Raw genomic sequence first — 24,158 nt, 5'->3', positions numbered from 1 at the left:
GGGGCTCCAACAGCCTTACTGACATAAAAATCTACCCTTTCGGAGCCCCAAAGCCTGCTCCACTGGTCTCTGTGTTCTTCCATGGGCCTCATTGACGCAGACTACCTTTGGTGTTGTTGGATTCCTCAGCGGTGCTAACAACCATGGTCAATTAGGATAAGTTGAGTCTCCTATATGAATAAAAAAATGAGCCAAAAAATGTAATGCTATTTTACGTCATTAAACTTGGAATTAACCAAAAAATATATTGATGGATTGTACTTACCAACAAGCCAAGCCATCTCAGGTCCAATCTGTGACACTTGCAGGGGTATGGTGCTGGATCATAATACAAAGGAATGATGTGTTGAGACTGGAAAACACGCACACATGCTTGTGATGTACAAATCAGGCAAGCAGACAACTTGCAACTTGAGAGAATTAAAGTTATTTCAATTGTAGTGGACCTGTTCTCTGTTGTGTGGTGGAACTAAGGCAATATGTGTGCCATCAATTGCTCCAACCACATGTGGTAGGTGACCCAAAGCACGAAACTCTCTCTTCACATTGGCACAATCCTCATTTTGTGGAAACTGTATAAAGCTGTTGATGTGCCTCATCATTGAAGAAATAACTTTTTGTAGTTCACCATTATAAGTTGTTGTGACATTCCACCAGATAATGCTACAGTGTATTGGAATGATCCTGTAGCGACAGCATGTAGTACTGTCATGTTTTTGTCCATTGGTGTTATTTATGTTGGATTCCTATTGTGAGGCAGGAGATCTTGCTCAAGCTGATGACATAAATCAATAATGGTTTGCTTATTCAATCTGAATTTGTTGATGTTATCTCATTCTTCTGTGATGGCAAGGTCCGAAAATGGTTGAAAAACTTGAGGCTGTCATCTTCTACCTCTCCCTGGGTTTATGTATATACATTAAAAGAGTAAAAAAAACATTTTATGCTATTTGCAAATCTTTCTTTGATATTTAACAAAAATGTTAGGTATTTGTAAAAATCTATTTGGTTTCTTAACATCTGTACAAAACATCTATTAGTGATTCTTTTATTTAAAAACATTTTTGACATTAATTGTTTCAAGAGATATGTGCATAATACATTTTAAATGTATTATGCACACATTCTATATTTTTTTTAATTCTCATCCAAGTTTCTGTCTCCGGGCATGTAAACAAAACCATGCAACTTTCCCATTTAATCGCAGTAAGGCACTACATAATACTGTTTTTGTTTAAAAACTGAATAACATTAGCATTTTGTATATGCAAACAAACTAGCCACTATTTTGAGTGGTGGTGACACATTTAACTTTCACAAACAGACTATTTCACAATTTAAAATGGCGGGCGCACTTGCCTCCTAAAACTGCAGCCAACAACACCTTCTGAACTTTTGCTGCTGTTTCTGTCCTCTGGGAGCCACGATTCTAGGGAAAGGAGTTGACAGGGCCCCTAACGTCTTTCCAGAGGAGCTGGAGTCCCTAGCGAGGGAGGTCCTGTCCCTGTACAGCCAGGTGCATGGCTCACCAGAAGAACAGGTACATGTTTAAAATAAAAGTGTAATTCTGAATAGCTGTTTTTTAAATTTAAACATAAGCTAGAATGTCCCTTTTAGTTCCTGAGTGAAGTGGAGTGACTAATGTGAATTTTCAGTTCTTTTTATGTTAAATAGAGAAATTATGGTGTGTATTTTGAAACACATTATAATTAGACAACACCACAACATTAGTATGTGTTTTATGTTTGATGCCCATTTATTTAATTTATATATAGATAGATATTTTTTCATGTGAAATCTACAAAATTAACATCATATTAATTTGGAAAATATATATATAATATGTTAGATTTGCAATACAAATGAACATATGAATATTTTTTGACATACCCAAAAAAATGATTGTTGCTATTTGTATTATCCCACAAATAACTCATCCTAGGGCAGCTGTCTCCAATCTGTCCATCTGGAGTTACTAGTAGCTCCCAGACACCTTCAGAGTAGCTCACAACCTTGAGTTAAATTTTGAATAAGCACAAAGTCAAATTTCGCTCTTCAAGTTAAGGAAGGCTGTGTTCATTTGACATTATTATCATCAAGCTGCATAAAGCAATGCCTGATAATGGATAGTGCTCAGTGATATATATGACCCACACTGGGGTTGGGTCACAGAGGTGAACAACTGAATCACGGAGGTACTTAACTTCTAAATAAAAGTTCTTCTCAGCTCTATATTGGAGCTGTGAACAAAATTATGTTTGTGAATACTTTTAAATGGTAGAAAATTAAAGTGGAAAGTTACCTTAATGATTAAGTTGACTTTTTATTTGAATTTTCTTTAATTTCAAGGTGTCTTATTTACAAATAGCAGCCCCCTTGCTCACAGTCGCCAGTAGACACTGTGCTATAAGTGTGACAGAAAAATATAGCCATTTTTCATAAATGAGAGAAATTTGAAGTGTAGAAAAATGTTCCTTATTCTGGACTGTTTTGCAGAATGTTTTTCTACACTTAAAATTTCTACCATTTCAAAACATTCAAATTTTTTTTTTTAATGAAAATAAAAAATAACTATGCTGTTCAACCTTGTCATAAATGCTTCTGATTGATTTATAAAAATTGTGTTACATCAATACTAACAAAACAAAAAAGTCTTGAATTTTTCCGGATACATACAGGTCAATACCCATCAGAAGAAGACCATCTGGAAGGCCATCATGAGGAAGGTGCAAACCCTGGGGACCTACAAATGGTGCAGCTTCCATTGCAGAAAGAGATGGGAGGACCTACTACACTGGACCAAAAGGTCAGCTGAAGTTCAGCTCGGCTAGTCCTCCCAACATGGGAAACATGTTCGCTGTACCCTGACCCCCCTAATTGAAGGAAAGTACCATATTCCTTGGCATGTTACCCCCAATGTTTACCTGTATGTTAGTATGCTTTTGCCTGTCTCACTGGGATCCTGCTGGTCAGGACCCGAGTGCTCATAATTTATGGCCTAATGTGTGTGCCTCTGTAATGCTAAACTGTGTCACTGAGGCTCTGCTAACCAGAACCTCAGTGCTTATGCTCTCTCTGCTTTTACGTTTGTCACTGAAGGCCAGTGACTTCATTTACCAATTTCAATTGGCATACTGGACTCCCCTTATAAGTCCCTAGTATATGGTACCTAGGTACCCAGGGCATTGGGGTTCCAGGAGATTCATATGGGCTGCAGCATTTCTTTTGCCACCCATAGGGAGCTTAGACAAACCCTTGCACAGGCCTGCCATTGCAGCCTACGTGAAATAACGCACGTGTTACATTTTCACTGCACTTAAGTAACTTATAAGTCACCTATATGTCTTACCTTCACTTGCTGAAGGTTAGGTGCAACGATACTAAGGGTGAGGGCACCCTTGCAGTAGCAAAGGTGCCTCCACATAGTTCAGGGCCATTTCCCTGGACTTTGTGAGTGCAGGGACACCATTACACGTGTGCACTACATATAGATCAATACCTATATGTAGCTTCCCAATGGTAGCTCCAAATATGGTCATGTACTATGTCAAAGATCATGAAATTGTCCCCCCATTCTAAATCTGGTATTGTATTGGGGAGCCAGTTCTATGCATCCTGGGGGCTCCACCATGGTCCCCAGTACTGCCAAACCAGCTCTTTGAGGCTTGCACTGCAGCTAGAGCTGCTGCCACCTCACAGAAAGGGTTCTGCCCTCCTGGGGTCTGGGCAGCCCAGTCCCAGGAAGGCAGAACAAAGCATTTCCTCTGGGAACAGGGTGTTACACCCTCTCCCTTTGGAAATAGGTGTTACAGGCTGGGGAGGGGTATTCTCCCCCAGCCTCTGGAAATGCTTTGAAGGGCACAGATGGTGCCCTCCTTGCATAAACCAGTCTACACCAGTTCAAGGACCCCTTCTCCCCTACTCTGGTGCGAAACTGGACAAAGAAAAGGGGAGTGACCACTCCCCTGTCCATCACCACAACAGGGGTGGTGCCCAGAGATCCTCCAGTGTGTTCCAAACTTCAGCCATCTTGCTTTGCAAGGTGTAGGGGCACTCTGGAGGCCTCTGAGTGGCCAGTGTCAGCAGGTGAGATCTGCGACCCCTACTGATAGGTCCTTAGCTGATAAGGTAGCCAATCCCCCACTCAGGCTATTTAGGGTCTCTCCTGTGGGTTCTCTTCAGATTCTGCTTGCAAGTTTCTTTCAGGAATCTTCTTCAACAACTTCAGATGCTTCTGACCTCGCATCAACTGCAGCCTGCTCCAAGAAACACTGTAACTGCAACAAAGTGTCTACAAGAGACACTTTTCTTCAGCAACCTCAGCTCCAAGCCAACAACTGCAACAGTTTCCATGGTGTGCACACTCTGGGGACTCCCTGTCTTCATCCTGCACCAGAAGGACCAAAGAAATCTCCTGTTGAGTGACGGAGTCACTCCCCTGCTCCAAGCAGGCACCTTTCAAGACGACGACTGGTACCCTGGGACTCCTCTCACAGCAACGAGCATGTTCCTAAGTACACAGAGGGTGGACATCATCGACATAGACTGTCCTGAGGTCCTGCTTATGCAATTTGGAGGGGTAAGGCCTTGCCTTCCCTGAGAGCCATGGTACCCCTGTGTACTGCATCTTATGCACCTCCTGAGGCCACTGTGACTCTTTGCGAAATTCCTTCATGCACAGCCTGATCCACATCCCCAGCACTCCATCTTGTGATGCTCAACTCACTGAGTTGTTCTCCTGCGGCGTGGGACCTTCTTTTGTTGTGCTGCATCAACTGCATTTTGCACCTCCTTTGTTCCCAGATCCTGTGACTCCTGGGGGTGCTGGCTGGCATCCTGATGGCTCTCTGATGTGCTGAGAGCCCTCTATTCCTCCTCACACAGAGTTGAGGCACCCAGTTCCCTCCTGGGCCCATCCAGCGCCATTTTGACGCAAAACACACTTTTGTTGTTGCCAAGGCTTGTTGGTGACTTCCAACACGAAATCATGTCTGCAATGATCTTCACACCGTGGGACATCTTTTGCATCATGCAGGAACACACTGGCATTTTCCAAGGGTGCATTTCTGAAGTCTTTGACTAACCATGGACTCTTCTTTTGCACCCTCTTCTGGGTTGGCAGGGGCTCCTGTCCTTCCTGGAACTTCTTTCGACTTCTGGACTTAGTCCCCTTCATTTGCAGGTCTTCAGGTCCAGAAATCCAGCAGTTGTTCTTTGCAGACTTGGTTGGCTGCTGCAAAATCCCAATCATGGGATGTAGAGTGTCCTAAGGAAACTTGCAGTACTTTACTTCTGCTTTTCTGGGCTCTGGGGTAGGGTAATTTAATTACCTTTACTGTATTCTTACTCTCCCAGCCATTCTGCACACATTACACTTGTCTATGGAGGAATTTGTGATTCGCATTCCACTTTCTTAGTATATGGTTTGTGTTGCCCCTAGACCTATTTTATCTCATTGCAATCTATAGCATTTCCTATTGCTTGCATTGTTCTATGACTATTTACTTGTCTAATTTTGGTGCCTAGTGTATATATTGTTTATAATACTTACCTCTAGAAGGAGTATTGTCTCTAAGATGTTTTTGGTACTGTGTCACGCAAATAAATACCTTTATTTTTGGTAACACTGAGTATTGTCTTTACTTGTGTATAAGTACTGTTTAACTATAAGTGGTATAGCAGGAGCTTTGCATGTCTCCTAGTTCAGGCTAAGCTGCTCTGCTATAGCTACCTCTCTCAGTCTAAGCTGCTAGAACACTACTACATTTCACTAATAAGGGATAACTGGACCTGGTATAAGGTGTAAGTACCCAAGGTACCCACTACAAACCAGGCCAGCCTCCTACACTAATGGCCTGCATAATTGTGGTGGCCTGTTCCCAGCTTGATGGGCAGTTGAGAACTCAACAGCAGCATCAGGGGATAAGTTATTTTCTGAGTTTTTCATGTTAAATACATTTTTTTGTTGTAGCATCAAAATAAAGATTGACACATGTCCAACGCACAAGAAGAATTCTTGAAGGCAAATGTTTTGCACAAGGTATATGATGATATGTTTTGTATATTAACTTGTGGGAAATGATACCACTATATTTCTGATCGCTGTCAAAGGACTGTTTTGAGCAGACACATACCTGTCTAAAAAATATACATGAGTTTGTTTGATGTTATGAGGGCCAGTTGTACCAAACAGGCCACAATGTATAACTGTGTCAGGTGTGATGCTCTGTCACTATTGTGGAGGATGTTATGTTGGCCCTACTATAGATGACATGGCATAAAATGAACTTATGATGCAGTGGATGATCCAAACATCACATTGTTGGCTTGGTATTATAAACAAACAATAGTGAACATGTGAGCCAAAATGACTAGAAACATCAGAATAAATAGCTAGGTTTTTTCATTAAAAACATATTACAAACGTGTACGCAGTGGTGACATTGATGACAGAGTAACACATACCCAAAAACATAATTTGTATGTCCTTTGTCATGTCCAGATGATAAATCAATAATGAACAAAAATATGTTAGTTAAAGGGACTTTTGCATATGGAATGTTCTGTCACATATATGTTGGAGTATCTCATCTGGAAAACTCAAAATCTGGCACTACTCATGGCTCATTAGGACATTTGAGAAATATATCAAGGTGTGATTTGCATTTTAATTGTTATTTACAAATGTATGAGAATTAGTGTATTCATCAATTTATTAACATGTACTGTAATGTACCAATATTTGCCTATAGTGAAAACCAGCATACATGTTTTCCATGTTTACCACAATGGTTATTAGTGAGGGCATATAGATACTAACACTTAGACCACAATCTCAAATAAGGCTCAGTCAAGGTCTCAATAAATTAATCCTTGCTCAACCATTGGTAGCTTGGCCCACAAGCAGTTAGGCTTAAACTAGGAGATAGGTGTGTAAAGCATTTATTATCAACAAAACAGTAAAGAAGAAAGACAAAACAAACAATAAAATTCCAACATCAATTTATAAGAATAGGTAATGTTTTTGTCTTTAAAATGACACCAAAATGGCAACAATCTAATGTAGGAAAACTGAGGTATAAATATTTAAAGATTTAATGTAAAAAGGTGCTTTCTAGTGCTAAAAAGCAAAAAGCGCCATGAGCGGACATGTGTTCACGCTTGACCAGGTCTAAGTCAAAGTTTGAGACTGACCGTGAAGGAGCCCAAGTCGAATACACTGAGTAGTAGGCCCTGTCAAAATTTTCCCTTTGGATTTAGGCCCTGATTATTATCTTGGTGGATGGAATACTCTGTCACAAATGTGACAGCTATACCATCCCCTTATTGCAATCTCCATAGGATATAGTGTCATTATAATACGCTTGACAGGATATCAGTCACATTTGTGATAGAGAAACCCCATCTTCCAAGATCTAAATCAGGACCTTGGGGCCTGTTTACGAGTTTGGTGGCAGACCGCTAGACCGCCAAGACAGCAGTCCCAAAAAGGTTGCTGTGCCGGTTGTCCACTGACGATATTACGATGTACACAGGCAGAACCTGCGCTCGCCAAGCCAAAGTGCAAACCTCCAGTGGTGCGGCGGTCCTGCTATTGTGTTGGTCAGTACTCCTGAGCTATCAGCGACACAGCCAACCACCAAGCCTGTTACAAACAGTCGACTTGGTGTTCCCCTTGAGGTGGTTAGCCAATGGCGGTCGACCAACTTGGTCCACGTTCAGCAAAGTAACAGACAAGAGCACATTGGATGAATTAAAAAACAACACAGCTGACCATTATGGCCCCAGTGGACTCAACTGCAAATCACACTATAAAACACACCCTATCACAGGCCGTGATCATTTGCCTCTCCACTGCAGCACAACAAGACAGAGACCACACTACTGTTTGTCATGTTTGTCACATAAGGCAGCTCCTTTTGCCCATCTCATTTTTCACCTTACACACACTTCTACACCTTTTAATTTTTTGTCCCAAATAGCACCTGTATTGTTTACTGTGTCATTGTCACAGACTTTAATTTCCCCCTCTGTCACACACCGCAAAAGCATGCCTTTCAGAAGATGAGTTGAAAGTCATGGTGGATGAAATCTTAAGAGTGGAGCAACAATTGTTTGAAGCCCAAGTCCAGCATACTCCTCTCAGTAGGAAAATGGAACTGTGGCTAAGGATCATCAACAGAGTGAATGCTGTAGGCACCACCCTGTACAAATAGGAGGACATTAGGAAGAGGTGAAACGACTTGAGGGGCAAGGTGTGCTCCCTGGCCTCTAGGCAGCAGATGGAGGCCAACAGGACTGGCGGTGGCCCTCCTAGTACCCCAATACAACTCTTTCCCTGAGAGGAAAAAATCTTGACCATCCTGCATCCTGAGGGCTTTACAGAAATACCTAGGGAGCGGAATCTGGCAAATTATAACACAAAAACACAAAACTTCAATTCCATGCATTCTCACAGCACACCTTTTGCCACTGTGTTGTTCATTGACTCTAACAACATTCAATACCCAGAGTATCTGAGATGTAAGACTGTCAATGTGTATTGTTGGACCTAACATCACAGCTACCAAGGCCCATCACATGCCACATGTTCATTTAATGTGCTCTTGTCTGTTACTTCCATAAGTTGGAATGGTTCCTGTAAGTGTTTCAGTAACAATAATTAATCCCAGTACTCATTGTATGTCTCAATGTGTAAATGTATGCTTCAACCTAAATACAGATATCTAATATCCAACATTTCTCAAGTGTTGGGAAGTAGAGGGAGTGACCTGACTACAGCTGAAACCCCCTGAGGAGGTGACAAAACGTTGATGACATCCATTTGTGTCTATGGGCCACAATAACCACCCGCCTGGACGCGTCAATGAAGTGTTAAACGTACCATTCTGGACCCACTCTGTAAGCTCACAAAAAGTGGCATTGATATATTGCTGCCAATCTTTCATTTTGGAAGGGACAGGTATGCCAGGCATATTCAATTCTCTAATAGTTGCTAAGCCCAAACAGCTAGTCTGTTGCACAGTGTCATTTAAGAAAATTATTTGGACAGGTATGAGACATGCTCTAAACAATGTTTCTCTACCCTGCGTCTGCCAATGTTTTGTTCCCCAAACACTTTTCAAATCAACATTTTTTGACCAATATTCATACCCCTCAATAGACAGTTGGGAAACAAACGAATTTGAATACAAGAATTTCGAATTTCGTATTAGTCAACAGTATTTGCTTATTTGCATGCGGAGTTAATTTAAAATAATATGACTTAGCACTTGTTTGATGATGCCCAGAAAAATATGCAAATTTGTCAGAATATGTTTTAGAACTCCCTGGCGGAGGAGTTGGGCAATGCTCCCATTGCGTATAGTTAAATATCGTTTTAGGACTACTGGCTTTATGAATAAAGTGGTGCCCATAATAATTGTAAAAAAAATGTCACCATAATTATCTCTAAAATGGTAAGCATCTTCATTTTCATAGACAGTATAATATTGCAACTCTGTTAACATGGAATCAACTGTCTTCACGTCCCAATCATCAGATACGATGCCTCGTATCACAATATCATTCATCGATAACTTTAGAACATACGGTATCTGTATTATCTCAGTGGGTCCATATACATCAAACATTACTCTATCCCACACAATCCCATCCGGAACTGGCACAGCGGAAATGTTCAAAAAAGGACAAGTCTCTTCGAACCTTATGTGATGAAAAATGTGGCTTCAACACCTCTTCCACCTGTTCAACCTCTGATCGCTCGGGAAGAAAATGACCATGTATTACTAGAAAAAAAGGTAACGACAAACCCTATCCACAGAAAAAAAGTCATCAGAGTCATGAAAAGCCACAGATAGTTCCAAGGAAAAACAAAATACGTATCTTTAAGCCAATACATCAGCTTACGTGAACCCGGGTCAGGTGTTGAAGAGGACCATCGTCCTTTGTATTAAAGCATCCGGAGGCAGTTCTAGCAAAAGGTGCCACCGAGAACAAAGGAGTAGCAGGTGTCTCTCGCCGTGGCACACTGTAGATAACACCTTCAGCAACATCAGCAGTCACAGCGACTTCATCAAAAGATTCCAAATTATTAGTCGTCAGTGGAACAATCATCTTCCACCCTCCCTAAGCGCGGAGAGGAAACAGCGTTGGTGCAAATCACCTGCAGCGGAACATCTTCCCGAGTAGTGAGAGGGATTCGGGAACTACTGGGCGTTCCTCTTGGTCTGCTGTGCAGAATCGGCCACATGTTGTAACTTGACATTGTCGATGGAGACAAAGCGATTTTCTCTGGCACGTGCAACGGCGGCAAAATTACAGTTCTTGTTCCGTGGATTCCCAGTACAGGGACTGGTGCTTGATACGAAGGGCCAAATTCTTTTTTCACTGCGACCTTTTCACGCACAAGATCCCCAACTCTGGGAATCCAACCAGTAGGCGTTACTGGCTCATCCTTAATTCCAATGGAGGCAGCATGTGCAGAAGAGTTATCCTCACAGAATTGTTGTAAATTCTGCAAAACAGTGACACTATCATTTATGTCAAAAGGAGTTTCCACCGCCTCCACACCAGGACCATCTAGATCTGGAACAAACATTCGTGTTCCAAACAGGCACTCATATGAAGTACGACCCCCCAGGGACCTTCTAGGCAAGTTATTCAGTGCTCTCTGTACTCCATACAGGTGGGCTAGCCAACTACGACCCGTACCTATAACCCTGGCCGTTAAGGATTGCTTTAAATCGCAATTTAAACGCTCCACAACAGAATTTCCCTCAGGATGAAATGGAGACGAGAACTGGAGCTGGACCCCCAATGAAGCCATGGCGTCCCTGAATGCCTTAGAGTCAAAAGCAGGGCCCTGGTTCGAATGGAAAGCCGCAACTGCATATATATCGACAAAGATACACAAATCTTTAATAACAGTTCGAGCGTCAGCCGAGCGCTGTGGCCACACCCACACAAATCTGGAGCAAGAATCTACAGCCACCAAAATATATTTGTATGCACTATCTGGTGTTAGCGGACCACAATGGTCCTAGTACACACACTGTAATGGTTTATTTGATATTAGAAGGGGTGTCTGCTGCGGGCGTTTAGCCGTCGAAACTTTAATTTGTTGACAGATGTCACAACAAAGGACATACTGCTTCATCTCTTTATAGAGACCAGGCCACCAGTAGCGGGCCTGCAACAGCGAAATTGTGGCAGCCACGCCAGCATGTGCAGATGCCACCCCCTCATACGCTGCAGTAATTAATTGAGGTTGCACTATTTTATTGGGCATTTCGCGTACACCTACGCCTGGAATCTTAACCTCAGCGTTCAGCATACCACCCAATGAGTAATGATATTTAGATGGAAATCCCCTAGGATAAGGCGTGCCATCAGCCGTAGCCTTTATGGCTGCCAAAATCTCTGTGTCTGGTTTGGAACGCGAACGAATAACTGCGGCCACAGTGGCATCTGCCACTGCCGATTTTGCGGCTTCATCAGCCATAGTATTTCCAGCAACGTGTATTCCAACGCGCTGGTGTCCAAGAGTATGTACAACATGGACTTTAGGAAGCGTCTCCTTCAGATCCGCTACCTTCCCCCACAGTAATCTGTGTTTTATGGTGTTACCCTTGGAATCTCTGAACCCATTTAACCTCCAGTAATGCAAATATTCATTGAAAGACTGAACACAGTAATAGGAATCACAAACAAGCAGTGTAAACTGTGCCGGATCCGTATGTTCCAAGGCCAACAATAGAGCTTTCAGCTCAGCCAACTGTGCCGTTCAGTCCCCCAATGTCTGTGTATAAGTATGTTGGGGGCAGAACTTCTCCCCCTCCATATGGCCACTCACTACCGCACATGCAGCAGAATATTGGTGCTTTGTTCCCACTGTAGGTTGCGCAAAGCCATCGTTGTATATGACTACTTGATATTGATCAATAGGCAACGTGTCAGCGGGAACGGGATATTCTATTTCATATTAGAGAAATTCCTGTGTCTGTAGCTTTGGGTAAAAAATGTAATCTACATCAGTGGCTGTCAAAGACGTAGCCCATTGAATCCATCGCGGGTGTAATGCTCTCGCATTAGGAACACTCGCTTTCGTAACAGCCTCTAGGGCCGGAATCGGGGAAACGACTATGATGCGTTTGCCCTTGGCAAGAGGTTGTTCCTTAATAACAGCCATCTGTACAGCAGTGAGAATCTTCTCCGTTGGTGCAAATTGTTGTTCTGCAGTAGAATACAAGTGAGACTTGTATCCTATCGGGACTGTCTCACCTTCATTAAAGGTGACATACGTAAACCCAACGGCCCCAGCTACAACCCTGATGACCAGATGTGTCTTATTGTCCCGTGTGTGTAAATGCTTTGCAGCTAAGAGATCATTTTGCAAGTCTCGAAGAGTAGGTGTATGCTCAATCATCCAAAACCTACTTGAGAAGTCTGGACGAATCAACTCGTACAAGGATTTTATACGAGTAGCATAATCAGGAATGTAAGTTCTGCCAAAATTTAGAAATCCCAACAACGACTGGAGTTTCTTAATCGTATTAGGAGGTTAAAATTGTGCACATTTTTCAAAAAAGTGTGGTGCTAGGCTCTCACCTTCATTCGACAGCTCATATCCCAAGAAAATGACGCTGAGAAAGGCAATTTTCTATTTTTTTAAGTTAAATTTGTAGCCAATGTCTGCAAATCCGACAACAATGTGGGCTACCCGCCTTAAATGTTGTGGTAACTCGTCATCTGTGAGATATATATCATCAACATATGACAATGCTTCAGGGTCCAGTTCGTGCAATATTTCAGTCACACGAGCCGAAAACAGTCCTGGGCTATTCTTATATCCCTGAGGCAAAAGACAAAAAAAATTCTGGGAGCCAAACGCACTGAAGCTCGGAAAATCCCTACTTTCGGGCGCTATATTTTGGCAGAAGAAACCATTCGAGATATCTAAAGTGGTTTTGTATTTTTTACGCACAATATTATTCATAAGTGCTGCGGTATGTCAATTTTGTATAGCATAGGTACGTGCATGCCCGTTCAAATGTCTGTAGTCCACCACTTTTCGATAAGAATGGTCCGGTTTAGCTACTGGGAATAAGGGATTATTAATCGGCGAGACACAGGGTTCAATAACTCCCTGGTACTCCAATTGTGTAAGTATGTTCCTTACCGATGCCCTCGCTTCATATTTAATAGGATATTGCGGCTGTGGCTGAGGTTCGCCCCTAATCGGAATTACATGATAAGGAGAATCCCTATCCTACCCCACATGATTTCTATATAAGGCAGGTGCTTGCGCCAGAGCCCATTTAATACTATAGGACTCCGCGAGTTCTCCCGGAACAAGTGGTGAGAACGAAGGTGTAATAACCTCCTCCCCAACTGGACATTCGCGTACAAAGTCAGGGGTCCAATCCTGTTCGGCCAGCAAAATGTCATATGCCTTGACTACACGAACCCAAAAGGCAGCGTTTATAGTGCGCTCAATGTCTCCTTCCAATTGTAAAGTGACTGTATAAACTCTATCGGGATCAGAGACACGCATATCTGCAATCTCGACTTGTACGAAGTCATCAGTTGCTTTCACCTCCAAATGCACTAGAAGATTCCGGCGAACTATTGTGACCTCTGCCGCGCTGTCTAACAGTGCCAGTGCCCGTGTCTTGGTCTTCAAGAGAACTCTCTTCCTGTGTGGCATGTCTAACAGAGACTGCCACCACTTTTTTCTTTTTAAACTGTTGTTTTTGTTGGATCGGTTTCTCTTCCTTTTTTACAGACACCTCCGAAGAGCATTGTGATTCCTGTCGGGGTTTCACGTACTCTGTTCTCTGCTCTGATCACCCACCTCTCTCATTTCTCTTTTCCGATGAGTCCTGAAAGGAACGAGATTGGCGTGTATCAGTATATTGATATCTATCAGGCGTTTTCAAATTATCCCTATTTCTAAGATTATATTAGACTGAGGGGTCTCCGGCCTCGGAGAGTCTCCCCTTTCCTTTTTAGGTGTCTGTTGTTTTTTCTCCCAGCGCTTCTTAGTACCCTCAGGTTGCTGTTGTTTAGTAGTATCTTTACTACCCTTACCCTGAAACTGTGGTTTCTGCGGTCGAGCCCCAAGGCTATCACGACCTATACTGGAATATGTTTCCGCTATTATTCTCGGCAGCTCCCGCTCCTGATCTAGTTGCGGGACGTCACGAAGACGCATACGCACCGCTAGTGCCCCTGCCTCCCCTTTTAGATTATTCAATATACTGGAAGAAACCGTGGCAAAATTGCCCATCAGTTGCATCCCCAAATCTAAGGCTGGGGCAGCCCCATATTCATCTTGAATTTGTTTGGGCACTTCCGGTAAGTTGGCTAATGTCGGTGTACCGTGTGCTGTAGTGTAGAGCGCGGCAAACACTGTACCCCAAGTATTACAATGGTCTACAGTGGGAACCATACCAAACGGTAAACACATCGTCAATATTCTATGTTTATCCTGAGGTCCCATATGGGGAAATACCACCTCCAACGTATACATTTTTTGCGCCAGCCAAAACGGAGTCTCCTCTCGTTTAGCCGGTACTTTACCCATAACCGAGTGTACAGTCGCCGGGTTGATACCCGGAACCACTGCATGTTGTTGCACTGGGGCAGCACGCGTTGGGTTTGTGTTTAGTGTCTGCAACACAAATTGTACTAAGCGCCTATACGTAGCCGTTAACTCTATGTATAAACGACGAACTTCAGCCACCACCATGTTAGCAACCGCCGGATGTGGTGTATATGTAGCCAATAAAGGCCAGGTAGGACCATTGTTACTCAGTGGACCTAACCGAACAGGTGCTATAGTGCGGGGTAGGGCGCCATCAAGCCAATTATTATGTTCTTGATAAGATAGAGGTATTTCTAAATATGCATATGCCCTGTACTGTCCAGGGGCATTCGCAAATGTGTAATTGTGGAATGTGTTTGAATTCCCATCAACTGCTGGAAATATGACCCAAGAATAAAAAAGTTCTGTTCTATAGGCTTCATGGGCGTCCACCACAAACGTGACTAGACCCCCCTGGTTTGTTAAACCATGTGCTAGCAAATGTACTGTGAGCGGTTGTCTCATATTAACTGCTATTTGTATTGCCTGGGGGTTCGCCATTATGAAAACAGCGATAGTTCAGAGAAGGCACACCAATATCGGGGTTTTCCTTTCAGAGTTCAAACTTGAACAACCAACTGCTATAACTAGGATCTACCTATATCGCGGTGGCGGAAGTCCTCAGCGCCACGGACGTCTCCGTTAACGGAGCCGAGGAGTCAATATATATATGAGACCGAGAGAGTCAGCCGTACCCGAAAATTAGAGCCAGACCAATCGTTGGCGGCACCATTTCCCGTTGGCTCTCATTATCCTAAATGAGACTACTGGATTTCTAGGCAGCAGAGTCGTTCCTGGTGTGGGGGACTAAGTCTGACCCACTAAGAAGGACCCCTGTCACTGTCAATCCGGTTTTGCTCCGGCTAACTAGCAGTGCCTCATCTCTCCCACGGGGAAGGGATGATTAGGCAGCCGAGCGCATGACATCTTTAGAACTTCTCAGGGAAGTCGTGGTCGCTCAGATCCCAACCAGCTCTCTCATATACAGTATGATCTCATATACAAATGACAAAGGCAGTGTAAGTTTTATAGATTGATTTAATAAAACAACTGCATTTTAGATAATAAGGCATGAGCCGCAATAACCAGAACCATACAACGCAGTAGGATTGAAATAGTCACGAGGAGAGTGAAACATAACAATAACGCTATCATAGTGTTAATAGATTACGTTCTCTCTAAGTAAGTTCTATTTCGAGCACAGCATGTTAAGCTCTAAGCTTGCCTTTCAGATTCCCTGGGAAGACATCAACCCTCATACCTGAGCAAAGGCCTGTGATCTGGGTCAGCATCTGCAACAGGACAGTCAGCGTCTAGTTGTGGTTCCCTGGTCGGAATCTCCCTCTGTCTCTATTAGTACTAGGAAGTGTTTTTATTACTAACATGTCGATGTGCTAACAAAACGTCCCTGCGTAAGAATGTGTATTGTCTACAAACCAAAGACTAAACCCCTACCACGTCTATCGGCAATGTACCAGTCTGTATCCTTGACTGAAACACAGAGTGAACAAGAATGTATTATTTGAACTCCAGTGCTGAAGTAGGCTAAACAGTGCGATATAAAAATATAAAACAGGACCGCGGAACTGGCTATTGAAAAATAACAGTACGAGGCTGAATAAAATGCATCTAGAGCAAAGTGCACAGAGGCCCAATGCTTTAAGCAAACGAATAATATGCATCTAAGGCAAAGTGCACAAAGGCCTACCGCCTGAAGCAAACACGCGAAAGCTACATAGAAATGGCTACACTACACCAGGAGGCCCTGTTCCTGTAACTCCAAACACCAGCCCAGTGTGCACTTTTTATCAAAGACACTTGTGGGTCTGCTCTCAAATGAAGCTTACTCAACAGGTAGTATGCCATGTGTCTAGTGTGTGAAGTAGAGAAAGTGACCTCACTACAGTTCATGTGAGGCCCTGTTCTTGTAATTCCAAACACCAGCACATTGTTCACTTTCCCAAAGACACCTGTCTTTGTCTCAAATTAAGTTTACTCACCTGGTTGTATGCCATTTGTCAAGTGTGTGAATTAGAGGGACTCACCTGACAATTGCAAAGCCCAGGAGTCCTTGTTTGTTTAACTCCAACCACCAGCCTAGTGTTCACTATCCCACATGCATCTGTTAGTATACTCTCAAATGAAGTTTACTCACCTGGTAGTATGCCATGTGTCTTATGTGTGAATTAGGGGGACTGACCTGGCTGCAAAGCCCAGGAGACTCTGTACCTGTAACTCTAACCACCAGCCCAGTGTCCACTTTCCCAAAGATTCCTCAAATGAAGTTTACTCACCTGGGAGTGAGCAAAATACAGCTCAAGCTCAACACAGAGATGTGTCTGCCTAACTAGATCGATCTTCACCTGGTAGCCCGAAATGAAACTAATGAGGACAGGAGTGACACCTTACCAAGTTTGAACACCAAGTATTCCTAAGGCCTTAAGCTGCATCAGCAGATTGGGTGCAGCAGCAAACACATTGACTCACCACTGCACACATGATGACTGCAGATATAGATAGAACAAAGTTGTGTGTTTGCCCGCATCATACTCAGCTAGGCAACAACGCACCCCACAAGCTGTGTACCTAGCACAGTTTCAACTATCTTGTGCCCACCAGTCCTGAATCCTGAGGTCCAGCCCAACACTCCTGACATTGAGGTTTCACAACCCTGTTGGAGAGGGCACTCTGTGCAAAGGGCACAGGCTTGTGGTGGGAAGGTCTGTGGGAAGGATGCTGTGGGCTGGCAGAGTGAGGCCACTGGGCCACTAACGACCAGAATACCATCAGCCAAGTCTTGGTGATCTACCAGGAGTCCCAAGGTGTGATGGGCCAGGTATTGACTGAACTCTGAGAAATGAAGCAGCCGCAGAGGGACATGCATAGGGACATGTGTGAACAAATTGAGGCCCACAATTCCCACTTGGCCTCCCTAACAGGGGTAATATGGGGCATCAATACAACCCTGAGCAGGACTTTACCAACCAAATCTTCCTCTTCCTTTGAGGCTGCTAAAATCAGGCCCAAGTATATCTGTGGCAACCACAGGAAGGGAGGCCCTGCCAGAGGCACAACCACTCATAAACTCCCCTGCCTCTGTAGCTGCTGATCCCCCCTCGCAAGCGTGGACATCCATGCAAGAACCCAGGAGATGGGGACAGCAAGACATCCACGCCTGCCAGCAATAAACCTCTTCCTTAATGCCCTTTTTTGTGTGTCTCCCATACATCCTGTGGACTGATCCTGAACCACATTCCATTTCAAATGGGAGGAGTACTCTGGACTTTGGACTACCAATAGTGTGGCATCTACTCCAATGATTTCATTCACCATGACTGACCCCTTTACTTTGCATTTTTCTTTATTTCTATCACAATTTGTTTTATGCAGTAGTATTGCAATACATTCTCTTGTCACAAACTCATTGTCTGCTATCTTCAAATTAACATTTAGCCATGTAGATATGCCAGACCATGTGGACCATATGATGAAGATCCAAGTTACTTGTGCAAGCAGGGGTAATTTGCATGTAGAAAGTATCCAGCTCAGGCTTACAACCATTCCACACAAACACATAAATACAAATGTCTTGTCAAATAGGAAATGTTACTACATTGTTCAGTGCATAGGCTGTCAATGTGTCCGAAACATAGCAAATCATACATGACTAAATCATACTTGGTAAATGATTAAATGTACAGGTACAAACCTGCAGACCATCAAAGGAATGGATTTATCAGACATTATCCTGTAGAATAGGCAAACACTAAAGTGGTTGACGTTATCAGCTGGAGACATATCGCCTACCACACAAAAGTACTCCAACATTATATAATGTAAGACTCAGATAGGTGGCAGTACAACAGTTTCTGTTCACAGGGTCATTACAATCCAGTACTTCGGCATCTGGTGGTATGACTCAAACAAATGTCAGTGATGTGTCATTCGCACTTTGGCCTACAATGATAAAACACATCTACCTTCAGTTCATACAAAAAGAGTGTTTAGCCAATGTGAAGGGTAACTTTCATGACTTTGGCCTAGGACTACATATTTTCTGACAACATAATGACGCACATGATGCATCAAGGCCACCATACAACAAGAAACAAGTCAAATGGAGTCTTCCAAACTTCCATCCTATCACTGTGCAAGCTGACTTGGCACAGGTCTGTATACCCAAAGCCTGTGACCGACATTCCCACAAGCAATCCACGTCCACTTCGTATGTCCAGACAGCAACGTCACAACTCTGAAATGCCCACATGATGATGCAATGGTGAAGGTATCTGAACAAAGAACAAAACAAGGAGTATAGTTATGAAGCCATACATATGACACAAGTCACATAGCAAGCATCTGGAGAGCAAAGGAGCAGATTTAAGAAAAGTGGCCCTGCACCCAGTGCACGGCCACTTTCCTTGCACCCCTTACCGACCCTCTACTGCCACCATGTGTGCGCCGTATTTAAAATACTGTGCACCATGGAGCAGGGTTTGAGGCAATAGAGTCAGAATTTTTTATACTATTGATTTTCTGTTCAGGGTTAACGTAAAAAATTTGGCGCTAACCCTGAACAGTAGATGGGAGCCCATTGTAAAAAAATGCTGAAAAAAATATGCAAAGAAATCTTTTAAATTCCTTGGTGCGATTTTTGAAGCCCCCTTAATGGAGGAATGCCCCCTTGCATACATTATGCCGGGCACAGGACTATTGTGGCACAAGAGGTTACAAAGTGGAACAATGCATGCATTGAGCCACTTTGTATAACTGACGCTGCGTTTTTGCCATAGAATTACCACATTAGCCTTTCCCAGGTGAGTAGAGGAGGGCTCTGCCAGTCCTTTCCAGACACCAAAATCTGTCCTTCAGGAGCCCAAAAGACTGCTCCACTGCCCGCCATGTTCCTCCATGGGCTTCATTGAAGTAGACTTCCCCTGGCATATTTGAATTCCTCAGCCACATCAATAACCAAGGACAGTTTGGAATTAGGAATTAAATATAAGTGCCACAATGAGTCGTAACTGACACTGCACACACAAAATCAGGACAGATGTGACTTACGAACCAGCCAGGCCCTCCCTGGTTGCAGTTGTGACATCAGCTGGGTTATGGTGCTGTTCCCAGTACAAAGGAATCATGGGCTGAACTTGGGAACCGGGCACAGATGTTTAAGATGTAGAGATCTGACAAGCAGACACTTTGCATGTTGATAAAATGGAAGTGCTCCCTGTTGTGTTAGACTTGTTCACTGGCCTGCAGTGGCACCAAGACAACATGTGTGCCACCAATGGCTCCCACCACATGTGGGATGTGACCAAATCCATAAAATTCAGCCTTCACATTGGCTAAATCCCCACATCTGGGGAACCTGATATAGCTGTCAATGTGTTTCATAATTTCTGATAGGACGTCTTTTAACACACCTCTAAACATAGGTTGGGTCATACCACCAGCAATGGCCACTGCATATTGGAAGCACCCTGTAGCCAGAAAGTGTAATACTGCCATGAGTTTAACAATGGGTTGTATGCATGTTGGATTAGTGTTTTCAGACATCAGATCTGGCTCCATGTGATGTCATAAATCCACAATTGTTTGCCTATTCAGGTGGTACTCTTTGATGATGTGACTTTTTTCCCATGGTTTGAAGTCTGGCAATGGACGGTACATTGGAGGTTGTTGTCTCTTCCCTCTCCCAGTGTACCTATTTTCAAAATTACATGAGTTGGAGTATTAGTCACTGTGTCCACACCAGCATACATGATGTATAGCACCAAAATCATGTGACAAAGCATTTTGACTAGAAACATATTACACCCATTACACATCATAGCTGTCAACTACACAAGGGTCAAATGTGAACCCCATGGTTGTCCACACAGGTGTCCACAAGATGGATTTGGCCAATACCCAACTATATGCTCCTTAAACGCCCCTTGAAATTTAACAGTCTGTTCTGATACAAAAATACAGTCCGCAGTGGTGGACAGTGCACCACCGTAATATGCCAACTGTGCCGAGCAACACACTAAACTGGTGATTGGGTAGTAAAACCTACAAAACAAGGCTACTTTAGACTGTTTGTGATGATCTGACACATATTTTGTGACGCATTTTTCAGGACCCATTACTATATTTCCTACTACGAAAATTGAGGATGCCTGACCTACTTAACTATACATTAGAAACCACCTGCGGCCGTGGGTGGAAGTTGATTGTACGGCGGGCAGTTTCAACCACGGCAGACACAGCCATAGGCTAATGTTGTTGCCGGTGATGGTCATGGTCCAATAGCTATGCTCGTCTGCGGTAATGACCGCGTACATGGCTTACATGTATGCCATGTTTTGCAAGTTCACTAACTTGATTCCTGATACTGCTGCCATCAACACCTCCACCACTTCAACTGCTGTGTGCCACCTGTGGGAGCAATCATGCCAGGTCAAGCAGGTGAAGGAACACCTACCTTCTCTCCTGAGGAGCTGCAGAGACTTGTTGAGGAGGTCCTTCCACTGTATGGTCAGCTCTATGGCTCACCAGAGGAGCAAGTAAGAACCTCATTGGCATATTTGACTCTGTTCAAAACCATCCTTTCCTTCCTCACAGGCTACAATGTGCCTCTGTGTCAGTTAGACTTTTTGAGTGCCTGTTGTCAAATCTTGTGTGCCATACATGAGACATGACATGTGACTCTCTATCTTGGTTACATGCAACCAATCAGTCCAAACATACCTTAGTATGTTGGATGCCATCTCTGTAGGATTGTCACATATGGTAAAGGTTGTGTTCTGTGCTATAAGTACATACCACCCAAACCCACCCTGAAGTTGTTTGAGTTTAAATTGGGTAGCCTGCATGTCCACACATGCACAGGGTGGAGACTTTTCGTGAGACCCATGGCAGCCCTTTCATTCTCACTCATGTCTTAGGGTAAAGTCTGTACTATAGTAGTTCCCTGTAGGGACTGTATGCATTGAGTCAGTGCGGCTGGATGTAACTGTGTCTGCCCAGTCAGGCCCAAGGATTTACCATTCAGGAGACCACAATGGAGTGTTGTGGTGTATTGTGGCTCACATCACAGTACAGGTTTCTTTAGCTTCGGCTACCTGATGTCAGGAGGCTGACTCAGTCAGTATAGGCCATGAGCAGAGTAGTGGGTTAGTCTGCAGATGACTCCAAAAGCGTGTAGTCATGTCCCTGTACTTATCAGCATGTGGGCTTTAAATTTGTGGTATGTCTACAATTACGAAGTTTTTGTGCTTGGCATTTCTAAAATGTATATGACACACCCTTTTGGCTACAAAATAGATTTGTAACCTTTTGATTTGTCTCTTGCATCCATACAGGTCATGGCTTATCAGAAGAAAGGAATTTGGAGAGCCATCATCTAGAAGATGCAGACCCTGGGGGTCCATTGCCAGTGGAGCGCCCACTGTGGAAAAGGTAGATGGACCTGAGATGCTAGGCCCAGAAGATCACAGAGGTCTACCAGGGGCTCTCCTCCCAATGTGGGTGGGGCACACAACAAAGCCTGACACCCCTAATGGCCTGCAATCTGGAAGTGGCCTACCCTGAGCTTGATGGGCGTTTTAGGGGAGCGCAGCAGCTACAAGGGGTTGAGTCCTGTACATATTCCTGCCTGTTACATTGCCAAGTTGTTTGGATATGGGCCATGTGTGACACACAAGATGGGAAATTGTTTGTGTAGGTATAGTAGTTGGTGCAGGCTGATGTGCCTCACCTATTGGTCAGGTGACCTAGAACCCAACAGAGTACAGTCCACAACCAATTAACTCTCCAGGGTCAACACATGGCTGAGTAAAGTGATCAATCAGGTCATGCTTTTTGTTGTTGTGAGTGTCATTTGTACCCAACAGCCTGTTTGTCTTAGGTGTGCCAGCCCAAACAACGTGAAGAAACAGATCACTGTACTCAGCCATGTGTCTGTGCAAGTGAGTATATTGGTATCTGTCCCCCACAGGCCACTTACCTTCAGCGTGTCAAGAGTGCTGGTGCCTGACTACTGTCTGTCATGTGAACTTCACCATCATACATGTGACAAAGCATATGTGGCCCTTTGGGTGCAGTCACAGATCATTACTTTCCCCTGGTAAGTAGTGAATGTCCAGTGACATGATTTTGGTAACATCACTGTTGCCATCCTTCCTTGGGCCTACATGTTAGTATCTGTACCATTCACTTTTGCCATATAATTGTTATTGCTGTTCCATGCATGGTCTACCTGTCTTCATGTGATGATATCTGATTCCCTAACACATGTGTGCATGCCAACAGGTGTTTTGAACTGTATATTTGTGATGGGGCTACAGTTCATGCAGTGCCACAAACAGGAGTGAATCACCATTGATTGGCGGCTCACGCATACCTGCCATTCTATGTAATTTGGCACATGCAATGAAGGAGAACTACAATTTTTTCCCTCAATGTGCATTTCCATGCCATTGATGTAGAATAATTTAGCAAAGTGAGTAGCACATGTTAAATGGTAAAACTTCATTGCCTAACTGTTGACATGCATCAGGGATTGACTTGCAGTAATGTGGGAATCATATGTGATTGCATTTTTCAAGGGAATCTGTGTTTGCATGACAAAATGGGACAGTGATGTGCCTTCCCATTGAGCAACATGTTAAGGGCCTTCTATGGGTACTTAAGTATCCCTGCACCTCTACAACATTCAAAGGATTATTGACTTTTACTTATGCAATCTGAGTAGGGTATTCTCAGGAGTACCAATCAACAGAGATTATTTCCCTGGGGATAGCTAATTCATTGTGGTGTGGATATTTGTAGACAAATCTCCTAGAAATTTTGCCTAATTTGTCTCCATCGCACATTTCTGTGCGGGATGTGTAATCTATCTGAGTAACATTAGTACAACCTCCATGAGTCTATTTAGACAACATACATATAGTGAAGTGCCAATTATGGATTTATTCCAGTGTGAAATGGGTGTTTCATGTCACCTTCTTCTGGCTACTGTACTTCTTTCAGCAACATGACAGGATTATTTGGCCATCATTTCATCATGATGTGGTATTGGGTATATGAAGATTAGTTGGATGCATGACTTTGTGTGGGATCTGTGAGATTGAACTTGTCATTGCCATACTGTTTTGAGACAACAGATTACTGAGGGAAGATAGATAAGGCAAATCATTCAAGGTGATAAGGTCTCCTACTTGCTCCATGGATATTGTGATTGCACAACTTCACCCATGCACTTGGAGTTGTCTGTAAATCCGAATTTCTTGTAGGAAACTGTTTACAGTTCATGTCGCATGCAAGCATATGGTGTTGAAAAATGTTGAAGCCACTTTGCTGGGGCTTGTGGCTGGGGGTACTGTGTGTTATAGTAATGTTTGCTAATCACAACTGTTGTTCAAGTGTGATCAGGCACATGTAGTGACACTATTTGTCTTTGTAATTTCAGCATCAGCACAGGCAAGCAGAGGAGACAGAGCCCAACCAAGTGGGGAAGAAGCTG

The sequence above is a fragment of the Pleurodeles waltl genome, chromosome 5 (assembly GCF_031143425.1).
Source record: "Pleurodeles waltl isolate 20211129_DDA chromosome 5, aPleWal1.hap1.20221129, whole genome shotgun sequence".
NCBI lineage: Eukaryota > Metazoa > Chordata > Amphibia > Caudata > Salamandridae > Pleurodeles > Pleurodeles waltl.
The sequence above is the reverse complement of the archived record's forward strand: the minus strand, read 5'-3'. Positions refer to the sequence as shown.